The sequence below is a fragment of the Apus apus genome, chromosome 1, assembly GCF_020740795.1.
Source record: "Apus apus isolate bApuApu2 chromosome 1, bApuApu2.pri.cur, whole genome shotgun sequence".
NCBI classification, from domain to species: Eukaryota; Metazoa; Chordata; class Aves; order Apodiformes; family Apodidae; genus Apus; species Apus apus.
In genome coordinates this window covers 178,350,607-178,366,852 of record NC_067282.1, presented here as the reverse complement: position 1 = coordinate 178,366,852, position 16,246 = coordinate 178,350,607, and the positions used below count along the sequence as shown (strand labels likewise).

General features: G+C 39.0%; 1 long non-coding RNA gene across 1 annotated transcript; it reads left to right on the top strand.

Annotated features, from left to right (window-relative positions):
• The first annotated feature begins 4,438 nt into the window (after positions 1–4,438).
• Positions 4,439–14,498, top strand: LOC127390683 (uncharacterized). Its single transcript, XR_007890910.1, has 3 exons — positions 4,439–4,528; positions 4,932–9,046; positions 14,371–14,498. It is a non-coding gene; the product is annotated as an uncharacterized LOC127390683 (long non-coding RNA).
• The last annotated feature ends 1,748 nt before the right edge of the window (positions 14,499–16,246 follow it).

Sequence of the window (16,246 nt, the reverse complement as noted above, 5' to 3'; positions counted from 1 at the left end):
CAGGCGTGCCTGTGGAGGTCCAGCCTGCCCTTCTCTCAGGTCCTTCTCACTGGAGGTGGGATCCAGATGAGCCTCTCTCAAGGGTGACAGCATAATTTCAATGCAGCAGATCAGGGGCTGGGGAAGTCACAAGCTCTCCATGGATATCTGCATGCCCCAAAAGACCTGCCAGAGTCAGGAGTGGCCTCTATGGATTCTCAGAGCTGCACAGCATCCAACTCCCACAGGGAACACCAACAATGAATGCCTTAAAAATAACTTTATGGAGATTCTTTTTCAGGTAGCTTTTTGGGTATAAATACTTCGGAAATGCTGTAGGACTTTTCTTGCATAAAATGTTCAATTTACTGGTATTGTCCTCATGCCTGTGGGAATGACTTTTTAGTATCCATGAGCTCTTCATGAGTGGCTCTATGACTGTGTTCCTATCTCTTCCCTTAAGCATTTGTATCCTTTCTCAACTGTTAACATCTTCATTAATTTTTCAAGGAAATTAGAAGCAAGGCCTTAGGAATGACAAATGCTACTGAAAATAAAAAAGGAGAATTAAGAAGACAGGCACAGCAGACAATATCTATTTTGCTGGGATTAATTTCTACTGAGGGATACTTTCCTGTGGATAAGAATGACAAGTCATTGCTTTTTAAAGATTATAAGAAAGTATAATAGCTGCACTCTTCTCAGTCTCTTCTGACTAGCGGTTCTTTATTTTTTTCCAAAAGGGCTCCTTGTAAAAATGCCATATTTAAGCACTGCTCAAAGGCTACTTAATATTCTTCTTTTCTTAAAAGATTTGTGTATTCCCTGACATCTTAGGTTTCTTTAATCAGCTCTGAAGATGGCCCATCTTCCAATAGTTCTTCTTGCAAAATTAGAAGGAAAGACACAAAAAAACCCCTAATCTCAATTTCTCATTTGACTTCAGGAAATAACTAGCTTTGGGAGCAACATTTTAATTGCTGAGATTCTTCCGTTGCCTAAAATATTACTAAAGATAAAAGATATGTCCTAGTCATGTCTTTAAAAACTACTCACAAAACCAAGCATTTTACAGAATCAGATACACTATCTGCAAGCTAACAAGGCACCAAGCATGTAATTATGAAATTCTTGTTCATGATATAGAACATTTTCAGGCTTGAACTGGTTTTAGTGGCATTTTTCGAACTAGTAAATACAACCTGTAAGAAAACAGAATGTTCCTTTCCATGGAAAATGTAATATTTCCCAGTGTTTCACTCCAAGCAGGGATAAAAATGTAAATTCATAACTGTGTTTACACTGAAGTACTATTATTTTTTAATATTGGAATACTTAATTTATTTAAATTGATTACATTTAATTAAGTACAAGTGGAGAAAATTTTATAAGAGGAAATTCTTAGTTCAACTATCATTTTGATTCACTCCATACATTAACACTAGGGTATATATTTGAACATTATATGTTTTCACATATAATACTTTATAATGTCCTTACATAAAATATTATGTGTTTAAAATGGATAAAAATGTTTTACTAACATTTAAAAATGGATAAAGCTATAGACAGAAGTTGTTTAACCAAAAACTTTTCCAGTCCTTTTAAAAGTAAAATAATCACCAAAATACCTGCCCAGCTGCAAGTTTCAACATCTATTTTGAACCTGTGAACTGAAATAGGCCACAATTTTCCATGTGGACAATCTAAAATGGTGTGTCTCTACCTCTCCATCTCCAAACAGGAATAATGGCTTCCTGGAGCCCTGTAAGCACTGTTGAATGTGTGAAACTAATTTTAACTTATTTTAAAGAGAAGTCAAGTTATTTTCTTTGCTTCCACAAATAGATCTACCTTCTAGGGCTCCAGAAGGCACAACACTGCAGTTAACACATCCTAGAGAAGCTCCCACAAACACTAAGCATGGAAGCTGTGCTGTATGGATATATCCCATGACAGTTTGCTGGAGTGAAGCACAAAAAGCAGGATAGAGAACAATATACGTCCAGAACAGTGAATCTTTGCAGGTTCTGCTGTTCTCCAGAACAAAGTGCAAGAAAAGCAACACCTAGAAAGTTTGCTTGAGTTTTAGTATAGGATCAGCAACAAAATAGATTCACTGTGACAAAATTCCTTCCATGGATCTTTACAAGAAATTCCATGTTCACTCAGCAGCAAAATGAATGAGGATAGTATTGATAGCCTCAAATATTAACAATAACCTAGTTGAACCTGATTACGTATTACGTTTTAATTTTCCTTTTAATTTCTTCCCCAAATTATTTATTATTTTTTTTCTGAAAGTATGAAGGTTGTAAAAATAAAAAAAGTTATAAATACTTTTTACTTAATTGTGACATTTGTGTCTATGAACAGGTGTTATTCTATATGTGCCCTAATTTAAAGTGAAGAGTTACTAGGTTGCTACCAGAGCAGGTCCCTTCTGCTAGGCATGAAAAGGAAGACAGAAACCAAGATCATCACAGTATGGTTTGGGTTTTGCAAGTTCTATACCTCAAATTTATTGTCAGTTTACAGGAAAAGGATGATGGAAATTGCAAAGATCATAAGGGCATTTGGTCTGTAGAATGAAAAATGACACAATTCCTGAAAGGCAGGAAAATCATCAGCTTATAAAGAACTCATCCACACTGAAAAAGAAGAATACATAAAGATTCAGCAGCACATCTTCTGTGACATCCTCTAGCCCTTAAATGAACTGTGGTTTGGCAGATAGCCCCAGAAAAATTGTGTAAGTGCTACAATGTGAGTGGGTTAGTAGGAAGGGGAAACAGGCAGCAGGCAGGGAAAAGCAGGGGCGAATATATACATATAGTATTTTTATTATTTGATATATACAAAATAACCTAATACCACCTCTTAGATACCACAGAGCATTATGGAGGATCTGTGGGCACCCTCAGGGCTTGAAACTGCTGTTTCTCATCTGTTTGAGCTCCTTTTCAGTCTGCTGTTTCTTCACATTTCTGACATACAGTATCTATCCCTGTCCAGATATGGGAACCTGGTTTTTAATCAGCGATGCATAAGTTTCTAAAAGTTTAATAGATTTGTCACTTCAGGGAGGAGTTTACATGTATTTCTGCATTAAAGGACGCAACAGAAGTACTTGGAATTGAAGTATAGCAAGCAAGACCAAAGAAGGCACTAAATGGACAGACTTCTCTGAAGGACTTTTTCTTGCTGAAGCACCAGATCAACCCAGCTTCTGTTCTTGCTTGTTGTAAGGCACTTTTAAACCATTTTGGCAGTATAAGGGACTTCAGGAATAAATCCCATACCTCTTTAAACATTGGATCTAGACAAAAGAATAATTCTATAACAACAATGCTTTATTTCTTCCACCCTCGACTCATGTCCAGAGCCAAAATATTTGTTGCATGATGCTCTCTAGTTCATTCTGCTATCAGCAATGCAGAACCATTACAGCAATCAGATATAATCTACTTTATCACCGGCAAAGCAGTTGTCAGGAACATTTCAGATTACCATGATTTTTATACTAATTCGTTGAAAGTGTACATGGTACTTACAGCACATCTTGATTTTCGTCCTAGAGTTGTATTTTCAAGCATAAAATTTGGGTGGCTTCCTTAGCAATTTTGTTTTATTGAGTAAGCATATACTTTGCACAAATTATGAAGGTTGAGTATGAAGCATCAAGGTAGAATTTTTACCAAGTAAATTTTTCAGCCAGGCATGTTTAGCCAAAAGCCAAACTGATTTTCATTACGTGTTGAACTACGGCCAAAGGCACAAGTTTGATCGTTGAGCCTTATCTCTAAAATGTGTAATGACCTTTCCTGGGGCAATACAGCCACTTGTACTGTGTTCCCACGACTCCCTCTGGTGGTAAATGATTCCATCCGAAGTGTGGGATAGCACCTGTCCTCCTGGCGTTTTTTTGATGGTACACGTGGGTTAGAGGAATGCTGGTGGATTCTCAGCTCATTCTGGCAGTGGAAATACTGTTAAAACTTTTGTTCTAGTTGTAAGATCTCTTTTTTGTACTTTTAATTTACATATCTACCAGTTCAACTGAATAATAATAATAAAAAAACCCACCCTACTGCTAAATCAATATAATATTGAAAAGACTGCAGAAAACTGTTAATTTAAAGAAATAATTTGTCAAACTAATACTACTTCTGGTTTACATACTTCCTTTTCATATAGCCCACCACTATATAAACACCTTGCAAATGGTCCTGATTTTGTCTCAAGCCAGGATGCTGAGGCAAATATTGGCATCACAAATCCAAAGTTAGGGAGCTGCAGCCTTAAGGAGGCAAGTGATTTTCCCAATCTCATGTGCAAAGTCAGTGGCATGTTGCAAAAATTAACCTAGATTTTCTTCTTACTTGGGGCAATTTACATCACCCAGTTACATAAAGGGCCTTTAGCATTTACTAACTCACTTTTACTTCCGTGGTTTTTCTCTTCCCGCCGCTGGAGATGTGGAGATGGCACTGCCTACCTGCTGCCACCCTTGCCAGACCATCCATTTAAGGATTTCCTAAACACTGAAGTAAGTACATATTTTTACAATCAAACAACATTTTAAATAGGTTAAAGTAATCTTAAGTGCTTTTCAGTGTAAAAAGAGGGAGGAAATACACAGATGACTGTCACTCTAAAAAAAAAAATAAAAAATTAAATCTTTAGGATTAAGAATAGTGAATTAGATGGAAATATTGAAAGTGCCTAGACATGTATCAGCAGAGCCTGGCAGCCTCTGTGTGTACAAAATCCTGGCAAATGTGGTAGGAATTTGATGTCAGATAACCCATTGTTGTCTACTCATCCAACTTTATGAAAACTTACTGGTACCAAAATTACGTTACGTAATTAAGTCACTTCAATGGTGTTTAAAGCTCCTTTATAAACATTGTGTTGCAACTTTTTTCACTTATGACTTGTCTTTTCTTCAGCACATCTGACCTCACTTCCATCAGACAATGCCATTGTGGCTAAAACACAAGAGAAATCACAGATTTTAAAGAAAAACTAATCATCATCAAACTCACTAGTTCAAATGAAGGTGAAAATATTTCTGTTTATCCTGCTATCAAACCAATTGTGTTTTACTTGTTACTCAACAGATTAGTTTTTCACAAGGGCACTCTGTTGGTAAGTCACACTCCATATCCACATCAAACATGTAATACCACCTCTTGTCATGAATAAATCATCTTAACTCAGTACTTAAGGATGATGTGCAAAAGCAGCATTATTAGCTCAAATGCTAGAAGGATACAGTGGTATGTCTGAGGAATGAAAGGTGCATAAGATATGAAGCACTGAACATGTGGTGAGGTACTGGTGGTGAAAATAGAGCAGTCTGCCATTGAAGAATAACATGCATCACTGGGAGACTGGGAGACTAAGGAGGTCTCTTATTATCACCTCTGCTAAACAGAACCCTACTATTTTTAACGTTTTAATTTAGGTTAGTATTTAGGTCTCTCTTTCAGACACACAAGCCTCCCTGCCTATATAGATGTACACTTTATATGTGACATAATTTTCCATTGCCTCAAATGGAAATTTTTATTCAGTGATTCCTTATTCCAAGGCTGTTCTTCTGAAGAAAGGCAGTTCCAGTTACATGATCCTAGTGAATTCATTATGACTACAGCTTTGGTCTTTATCCTGTAAGTATCTATACATGGGCTTTTTATGCTTGAATCTTACTTTTCTAGCTGAATCACACCTCTTTCAGCTTCCATGAAACAGGTGTGCCTGCCCCTGGTCATGTGGAATCAGAAAAATGGTGCAAATGAAACCTGAACACACCAGTCCTGTCCCTGTCTGACAGAGAACAGTAAACCCTTGCAACACTTCTTGCCCTGTTTAGGTTTGCCCTGTATTACAACTTCTTAGAGTAGACTGACAATGATAATACAAAAGAATGAGGACTGCCAACTATGAAAATTCATCAACATGGGAGGCCATTCCCATTCCAATGCTATAACCATTTGTTTGCATTTCTCTCTCCTAAGTTGTTAGTTTTTTTCTCTGCCCAAGTGAATCTTCTTTTTCCAGCTGCAAAGTGGATCAACTACAGCTGAAGGCAGAGCTACTTAACCAGCTAAAAACCAGAGCATTTTCCTGGTACAGGGACAGTGTGGATCCAAATGCCTAGAAGCTCAGGAAAGGGTAGAAATCAGTTTCTTGTTCCTGGCTAAGTGCTCCCAAATGTCAGGTGTAAGTACAACCACATCAGCTAATGAATTAATAGCAATATTGTATGCGAAGCTTCTGGATTGTGTCTCACGCATTCAGTACCAGGAAGCCCTAAACTGCGCTGCTCTGTGCAAAGGTGAGTTATTGGTACGACACTCTGGGAATAACATGAACCAAACAGAGAAAACACAGTAAGAATGATGCAAGGGCTGAAGTCCAGAATTACAAGGAAGGTTATGGAAGAGTTAGGGTTGTTGGTGGAGGTCATGATCAGAAACCTAGTTATCTCAAAGGCTGACTACTGCTAGGTAAGGAGGATCTGTTATCCATGTCTGTGATGATAAGTGAAGAAATAATAGTCTTTAATCAAAAAAGGGATACTTAGTCTAGATATTAAGGCACATTTTCTTGCAGCAAGGTAATAATGCACTGCAATAGCTCACCTGGGGAGACAGTAGATTCTCCATCAACAGAAGTCTTGAGAAACAGATTGGATGCAGCTGCAAACTCATCCAGCCTGGAGCTAGCAGACAGTTACATTTAGTGCTATTTTGCTCAGTGTTAGGATTCTCAGGGCACATGTAAGGGGTAAACCCCTGAAGTGGAAAGTCATCCAAACTCTGGATTACAATAGGTGCTAGTCAGTAAATAGGTTCTGCACATGCCCAAGTGAAGTAGTTTCTTGAATTTAGGTGTCTGAAGGACTTTCAGACTGACTTTGCAAGCATCTCCAGATTAAGTCGAGGGCAGAGATGCTCTCTGCAAAGTTGTATTGGACACAGAGTTTACAGCCAAGCTCATTAATACCCATTAAAGGGACATTGGCATGGGACATGCAGGGAGTTTTAAACTTCAGTGAAGCACAACAAGCTAATAACAATTGCATAGTTTACTTATGGATGTAAATTTTTCTTCTTGCGTGTTTACTCTGAGTGTTCCAGAGGCAGCTCCTCTCTTGAATTCTCCCAGAGTTCAATGCCCTGAGTGAACAAAACCCATACCTGTTTACTGTCTGTATCATGACCTTAAATATACCTGGTTTTAAGGACAGTATACACTGATGTGGCATCCTTAGCCAAAACTAGGGGATCCAGGATTACACACATTTAACCAGCCATTAAGGGATAGTATAAACACAGATTCACAGTCCGATTTACATAGGGCTTTACATACAAAACTCCTCTGCCCCATTAGCTGTTGACACACTCTTAAAAGAAAGTACTTATTAGTGGATCCCATTTTTTTTTACAGAAACACAAATATCCACACCCTATAACTAACTTTAAGGAAGATACATAGAACATAATCTGGACTACACCCTTATTCCTCTGATTTTATTGATCAAAAAGTCATGTGGAATAGATAATATGATATAGATATTTTTATATTATATGGCTCCTGAATTTTCTTGCAGCATTCACAGCATTTTAACTGATGGTGCTAAACAAAGAGGCACTAAAGAAGTCCTACAGCATCCAACTGAACAATGTAGCCAGGAAAAAGCAGAGTCCAACTCCCTTCTCTGCCAGAGTTTTCCTGCTTGCTATCTCTGTGGAGCCTTACAGCAGCGTTAGCTAGAACAGGTGCTGTACAAAATGCTCTCTGCTTTAGCTGAAGTGAAACAAAGCAGTCACTCAAAGAACAGACAAATAAACATTCAAACCTGTGATATAAAGAAAGTAACTTAAATGAGAAATGGATGGACTGAGCAGGAAACCAAATGGAGACGGTGTTACATTGCAGCCGTTCCACTTACTGTGTGCTGGAAGCCCATGTGTTGAAAAAAAAGCTTATTTCTCGTTAGAACTAAAGCACTAACCTTGTCACATTATGCCCCAGTCACCATTTGTAGCCCCAAGCTCCTCTCTCCTCAGCCCCACACCCCTTCTTCCCCTTCTTTGCTGCCCCCTCAGCCACAGAGGTGGGAGAGCAGCCAGCTGATGGGAAGGGTCTCATCACGGGCTTGAGGGCAGTGTGTACAAGGGTACTTGCCAAGGCTCTGATTTTGTTTAGTCCTTTTTGCTGAGAGCCTGGTCTCCAGGCAGACTGCAGCCTGACACCAGGACTCTGACTTCCCTCCATGGGTCCTCTTTGCAGCTGAGTTTATAACTCCAGGAGCCACTGCTGGTCCTGCACATGAGGCCAGTTGTGGGTGGGTGCTGGAGTGCCAGGGCAGGGCAAAACTTCTCATTAATGTCTGTGGTCATTCCTACTCACGTAGCAATGTTATTGAGAGACTCAGCAGAGGCTTATTTATTGACACACATTGCAAAACCATGTACTTTTCCTAACAGGTAAGTTAAATCATTAGAGACAATGTTCTCGTTCCTGTAAACTTGTTCATTGGCTCAGTCTAGAAGAAACAGTAAGTACAGAAAGGAGAAGGTTTCAAACATTTTTTTTTTTTTAAATTTTCTGTTTGGTTTGTTTTTTTTAATAAAATCCTATAATTATTTAGTCAACTTTCCAGGATCATATCTGTGTACAGGTTTGCTTTTTTTTTTTTTGTGGTCAGATAGGAGTAAAATCTGTGTCCTGTTATGTATGTTTTTTCCATCTACCAGGGTAACTTCTTTCCCTAAGGTACTTCTGAATTATACTTTTTTTCTGTTGTCTTGTTTTCTCTGTTTTTCTCCAGTCACTTGATAGCTTTTTTTTCCTTTTTCATTTACTGCAATATTTTTCATGTAGATATTTAATCTACTTCTTAAACTCCTTGGTAATTTAATGAAATTTGTGTGTATTTGGTTTCTCTCCAGAATGGCAGCCTAAACCATACTTCCTATCCTCTCTTTGATGTTTTGCTTTAGAATATTCTTTCGATGGACTGTTCTTAAATGTGGAGACTCTATTATTTTCCGTAAGTACATTTTAAACTCCATCTCAATAGAGCACTCTAGTATTTACCTTTAATGTCACCCTGCTTATCACATCAAAGTAATGGTTGTCTGTAGTGCTTCACTGAGGTGTAACAAACAGCTTATCTGAAAAATACCCTATGATTTGCATGTGAGTCTGCTTCAGCGTGGTTTCTCCTGAAATCACACCCTGTCTGCAACAGAAATAACTTCACTTTTTTTTCTAAATAAGCAAACTTGACTCCAAGCTGAAATAATAGGGTCTCTTACCAAATTTCTAGCAAGAAGATTAAAACTCTTCAGAGTACCCTGTGGGGAGATAATCTCCTGGCTCCTTCACAGTCTTCAAAAGCTTGGAGAGAGCTGAGCTCCTCCAAAGCCTCATAGGTAGGAATGTCAGGGTGGAGCAGCTGTGTTAGTCAGCACTGCTTCTCCAAGTACAGGTCATATGGGCCCCTGTGCTGCTGCTCATGTGGCCACCCTCCTCACTGCTGGCACCTCCCTATTTTTGCATCACAGAAAGGTCAGATATTTCAGATTAGAAACTCACTGGAGATGACTAAGTGTTCCCGTAACATATGCACCCCTCAATAGCCTGCTACCATTGCAATTTGGGCTGTTTCAGCCCTGAAGAGTTATTCTGAAACAGTCCCTTCCCCAGGCAAGCACCTCCGCAGTTGAAGAGTTCAGAGCATCCAAGCAAGGGCAGCTCGCTCGGTGCTGCTCGAAAGGCACCTTCAGGGCTAATTTGTTTGACTGTTTTGCTTATGCTTCCTGCTGCAAATCAAGACAACACTTGGGAAATTAGTATCTAAAGTCCCTTCATTGCACCACTACATACCATTAGCAGTTCAGAGACCAGCTGTGAGTGCTTGCTTGCCAAAGCCTCCTATTGACTTAATGAAAGTGCAGGGTGCTTAACCAGATCATAGGGAGACAGTTTTTTACCCTTTTACCCCCATACTTTCTCAGCTTTGCCTCCCCATTGTTGTTGGCCTTGGCCTTTTTTAATCCAGCAGAGATGCACTCTCCTTGGAAGGACAGAGCAAATCCATCAAAATCTAATGCTCTGCCCCATTTAAAGCTGTTTGAGAAACAGCAAGGTTAAATCAGGCTTTGTATTGTGGTTTGCAGTGAAAAAACATACGTCAGAAAGGTGTCACGGGGCTCTGCACTAAATACTGAATGTTTTGAGGGGAAAGTATATATATCTTTTTCTTTAACAGAACATTTTCTGTGCACTTTGATCAGACTACACTTAGTGGTAGAGGTCATTTTTCAAAAATAATTACTATTGGAGCTGTCTGTAGCATTAGTTTTCACAAATTCATCCAGTTATAATTAATATGTTCCTTTCAAGGACCTAAAAGGGAAGGCATTCAATATTTCTTGTCTCTAATTTTAGTATGATCTGATTTTCCTCTGGTTGCCTTTCCAAACACCTGGGGCCAGCCATATGAGTAAATTAGATTGTGCTAAAATGCATATTAATGAGGCTCGAGCAATCGTTCCCTAAAGGGACAGTAAAACTATATATAGAACCTTTTTTTCCCCTCTCTTGGTTAATGTGCCTTTCAATACATTTAAATCCTAGTAAAATCATGCCATTTTGGAGAAGCCAAAAAATACAAAGAAACTGCTAAAACAAAAACTCAGAAGCACATTTATTTGAAATGTATAGATTATCAGTTCTTGTAGCAGTTGCATTGTAAAATTATTTCCTATTAAAAATGAATTATCTTTTAATTTACTTCTCCTATGAGAAAAAAATAATATCAAAACATTTTGGGTAGAAAGAAGTGGTGTATTTGTTCATTACCTACAGTGATCTCTGCATTTTCCTCTCCATAAAAAAAAAATAAAATTGTAGTGCTCATTATAATGGATAGCAGTGGAGCAGGACAACCAATTATGACACATGACCCTCAGTGTATGGAATGGAAGGAAAGAGTTTTGGAAAAGGACATAGGCATGAATCCCAGTTCCTCAGTGCTATGGTGTTACTGGGGATTGTCTCCAGCAACGTTTCAGTCTGGGTCAAGTAGCTTTTAAGTGGATCACTGCTGACAACTCCTTGATTCACATCACAGGGTGGTCATAGAGCTCATGTGCCAGATTCATTCAGGAGAAACTAAACTGGAAGACAGTCTCCAGAGGCACATTTAAATTGCATTGCCTGCTAACAGGCAGTCAGCTCATAGAAAAAGACTAGATTAAGTCCAAAATGGAAACCAAAATGTGTAAGCACTGGATCCTCAGCACCACTGCTTTTAAACCAGGTGGATGTAGAGGAGATGGCTCTGATGACTAGGGGAGCCCAGCTTATCATACCAGAAAAAAATGGGTTTGGTAATTAGTTAGACCAGAGGCTTAGGGAGGATGTGACTCAGTGATAAACAACAGGAAGGGACAAGAACTACTGACTCACAAAACAAACTGACACAAAAAACAGTGAGTATTAATTGCTCACATCCTAGAAATTAGAAGGAAGACCTAAACAAATCAGAATTTCTGGAACAACCTTTCAACTGGAATATCATGACTTAAGGGAGCTCTGAATGTTTTTTAAACAATTTATGGAAGGAATTTTACCATGTGGCTTCTTTAAAGTGTAGGGGGCAGAATCTGACCATTTTATGCGTTAAAAAGTGGTATTTCATTCCTAAGGATTTTTAAGGATTTCCTAAACACTGAAGGAAGTACATATTTTTACAATCTAACAACATTTTAAATAGGTTAAAATAATCTTAAGTGCTTTTCAGTGTAAAAAGAGGGAGGAAATACACAGATGACTGTCACTCTAAAAAAAAAAAAAAAAGAAATCTTTAGGATTAAGAATAGTGAATTAGATGGAAATATTGAAAGTGCAATCCTTGTTAATTGCCTACAATGATCTCTGCATTTTCTTCTTCATAAATACCGTGATGCTCATTATAACATATAACAATTACAGTGTCTTTACAAACAGCACAATGGTCATGCAATTGCAGCTTGTGGATCTACACACCAGTTAGCAGTCCTGCCTATTTATGTATTTACTTGTAATGCACAGTGTAAGGAATATCAGAAGAGGCAATCAAGAGTGGATACGCTCACAATTATTGGCTACTTCTCCAAGTGCTGCTTGTCAGCCAAAGGATTTGACATGCATGATTTTCAATTAAAAAGAGGAGATGTGGATTGAGGAATCATTCACACAGTTTTCCAGGTTTTAATTTTCTTCTGAGCACCCCTTCAGAGTCAACAATTGAAAACACTGGATGAGAGCTCTTTTCTCTTTAATGGAAATCTATTTCTTCCATTCTACTCTTCTTTCCCAATGAAATGAAATTTTTAAGCATGGCAAAGCCTTACTTGTTACTTTAAAATCAGCATTCCATTATTAAAGTTGCATTCTTAGTGTTTTATTATTCCTATCATTGGTTCTCTTCCCCCACTACCTGTGCTATTTTCTTTCCTTTTTCTACCCTTAAATAGTCACCCTTTTGCTCTTCCCTTTGAAGCCAATCCCAGCCTCCCTGCCAGAATCATTCCTTTGCTACCATGGGCAATGTTCAGATCCTGTTGATTTCCAGCACCAAGAACTGCGAGTACAAACATCCCTGCCACCTGCCCCCCTACTCCCTCCCCACTACTACTCATCTCTAGGAGCAGGCAAAACATGCCTGTCTTCTCCTGAGGCTGAGCAACAGTTCTTGAGTCAGGATATCCAGATAGGAAGTGATAATTTGTTCCCATGGTTTGATCTGGACAGCCAGGATGTTGGCAAAGCTTAACTCACTTAGAAGTATAGATCTGTGATGTGGATAAATCCATAACTAACACTGACCCCTCCAAGAAGTGCAGATTTTATGAAAGGTTTGGGACTGCTCATGACAAAAGGAGCAGCCAGTTGGAAGAGTGAGGGTCACCCAGATGCAGGAGCACAGGCAAAGGATGCTCTCATTCAAAAGTGGTCATGGACACTGCAAAGGAAAATCTTTAATTTCAGTATGTTCTCCTAGGAAAAGAACATTAATTCAGGGCTCCCACAGAGTTTCCCCAGACCTCTGCTTTTATTCTATAATCACAGGATGTTTCAGCTAGGCTCTAAAAAATTAAAATGCCAAAACATTAAGCTAGTGCATATAATAATTAATGGACAATTAAAAACTAAAGAGAGAATGGTGAGAAAGCAAGATTTGGCTAAGATATTCTGACTACATCAGAGACTCTTTCCATAAAAGTAATTCCAGGTCAGTTAAATTGCTCTTAGGAAAATTAAATCTTATTCATAAAATATGCAAGACCTTTAACTTTTCATCTTCTATGTTTTAATAGTATAGTAAACCAGTATTTTGTTAAAGTAATTTTGTGAATTTAACTTTGAAGCGGTTTTCAAAAGTCAATGACATGGTTTTAAAATATAGCACATCAAACGATATTTCCACCAACATACAACAGTTGTCATAAACAGCCTTAATTTCCAGGCTAAATTACTGATCTAAATATATTCAGACAAATTAATGCAATGGAAAATTATAGAATCCAAATTGTATATTTATTTATTGCAACATGTTTCACTTGCATCTCATCTGCCATTCATACAAGGTTATTTCAAGTTCAGTAATTTTTCCCCTTTTTCATGCTCAAATTGAGAGGAAGACATGTCTCCAAATGTTCATAACCAAGGTGCAAAACATAATTTGGACTAATCTGTTCATTGGACTGTTATTTCCTATATATCACACATTGTAGCTTCATTAAACTGTTACCACTGTGCTCAGCTGCTTAAGACTTCTAGTGAACAACAAGCAAAATTGGCCTTTCAGTGGGCATTTTTGAAGCAGCCATTTCTACAAAGACTACCAAGGTGCAGAGCTGTTCCATTACATGTATGGTTGTAGTTTCACAGCCTGTCTCCTGATGACAGCTTCATAATTGGTTTCAGAGTGACACACAGCACAGGCAGTCTGAATGAGGGTGCTACTGACACTGATTTCATTGAGAAAGGGTTGTATTCATTGAGAGCAGAACTTTTAATAGCAAAAAAAATATCTTAGGTAACAATATGCCAATAATACTGTCAGGTTGGCACAACTGGAAGTAGATTAGCTCCCACAGCCAGAGTTAATGCTGAAAATCTAAAGTGGTGAGTGGTAAAATTTATTTCATAGAACTCAAGAAGAAAAGGCTTCTACTTTACTACAAATTAAGACCTGGTTTCTATCAGGCAGCAGGCTGTCTTCTCACTCGCCAGACTATTTTAAAATTGAGTCTTTTTCTCTTCTTTTAGACATTGTAGCCTATTACGAACAAAAGTTATATGTCACCTTCTGTTTGACAGGACAAAAGGAGGAACAATTACTCTGTCTGTGGATTTCACATGGAGCTGGGGAAGACAAGAAAAAAATGACGTGAAACTATCTGTTATAAAGGAAAATTAAAAGAAACCAGTTATGAACAGCAGAATGAATGGCTGGTTTTGATGTTTGTTGTGGGGGTTTGTTTGTCTCGCAATTGAATTGCATCAGCCTCACCTTCTTTCTGTTACTTTTTGAATCTCTCACTTGTCACACTTTGATATAGGGATGGGCGTGGGAATGGGAATCAACAGACTGAGGACCTTCTGCCCCTGCATGTCTGCATGAGCTGGGGAGAACTGCTCTGCCCATCTCAGGGAGAAGGCTTTGAGAGCAACATGTCATGTCCTGGCCCCTTACAGGAATTCGATGTCCTTAAACATTATTAAACTGATAACATTGCCAGGTGTGGCTAATGCTGGTCCAACAGACGAAAAGCTGGTCACTGGATATGTGATTTATCATAGAAAATCAGAAGAGCAACTGCTGCCAGGACACAGGTCAACCATGGGCACACAAAACCCATTGGTGCAGATGGATAGGGTCCTCCAGCCCCACGTGTACAAAAGCTTCTTTTCCCAATGCCTTGCAATTGCAAAAGCACAGGGGAAGCCACATCCCATATGCTTTTCATGCAGTGCATGGGTTTCAAACACGTAGTAGAGGTAATCCAACCTTTTTTCTAATATCTCGCAACCTTGGCAGAAGCTGTCCTGACTTGCATGTCCTTTCAAACCAGTTTTCAGAAGCTGCACCTTGCACATGTGGCTCTTGAGGTTGCACTAAAAGATGTACTGGTGCAGGCACAGCACTTCCAGCCACAGCCTATGCCTCCCATGTCTGATAAGGCTTAAGAGAGTATGATTTTTGAGTCATAGACCAGGGAACAAAGTCAGAGATGGTTGCTAACAGGATGGGAAAGGAGCAGGGGCTCAGGAGGGAATACAAACCACATAAAAGTCATGCTGGGCAGGAGCAGAACTGGCATGGAGCCATGGCTGGGTGTCCTGTGCCAGCTGAGGAGAACAGCGTACCCTGAACCCTGCAAGTACCACAGCTGCAACAGGGACATTTTTGGTGCCTGAGGCACCAATACTGTAGGGACACACACCTATGAGATGTAAAAAAAACAGCCCACACACTTCTTGTCAGGGGTGTGCTTCGTTTGGCTAGCAGAAGCTCCTGGAGATAGACAGGACAGGACTTCCTGACCAGACAGAGGTCCAGTGCTCAACAAACTCAATATAATGAGGTCCCTGACTAGAACTAGAGAAGGTCTCATCAGTTGTGCTCATTCTGTGCTTCACGTGTGCCTTTGGGGCAGAAACCTCCTAAACATGGGCTCTGGGAAATGAACACCCAGTGAACTCAACACCTCCAATTTAACCATCGACTACATCGGTGGAGATGACAATTAATATCTGTCAATTTTAAGTTCTTTAGAAGAGAAATTCAGCCACAGAGAAGAACAAAACTGCATTTAGGCCTGAAGAAGCAGTTTTTAAAAAAATGTTCTATTCAGTGTTTGCAAAAAATCATAAGAGCAGGTACAGAAGCCATATACAGCAGCCACCAGCAACATCTCATGCCAGATAAAGTCCTCCAGCATGGTTTTAACTCCTACAAAGGAAGTTGTGGTGAAAGAAATGTAGCAGCAGCTCTCAAATACAAAACAGATTTGCCCCAAAGCATTGTAATGAAAACAAGCTTGAAAATAGTTCTCAGACTAAAATCTGCTCAAGCACAGTATATTTTCCTGCCTCTCTCCTTCCTGCCTACCTACCTTTATGCAAAAATTATTGCCTGGAAAAAAAAGAGCAATTCCTATATTTACTTCTAAAGTACTCAGGTTTTGGTGAA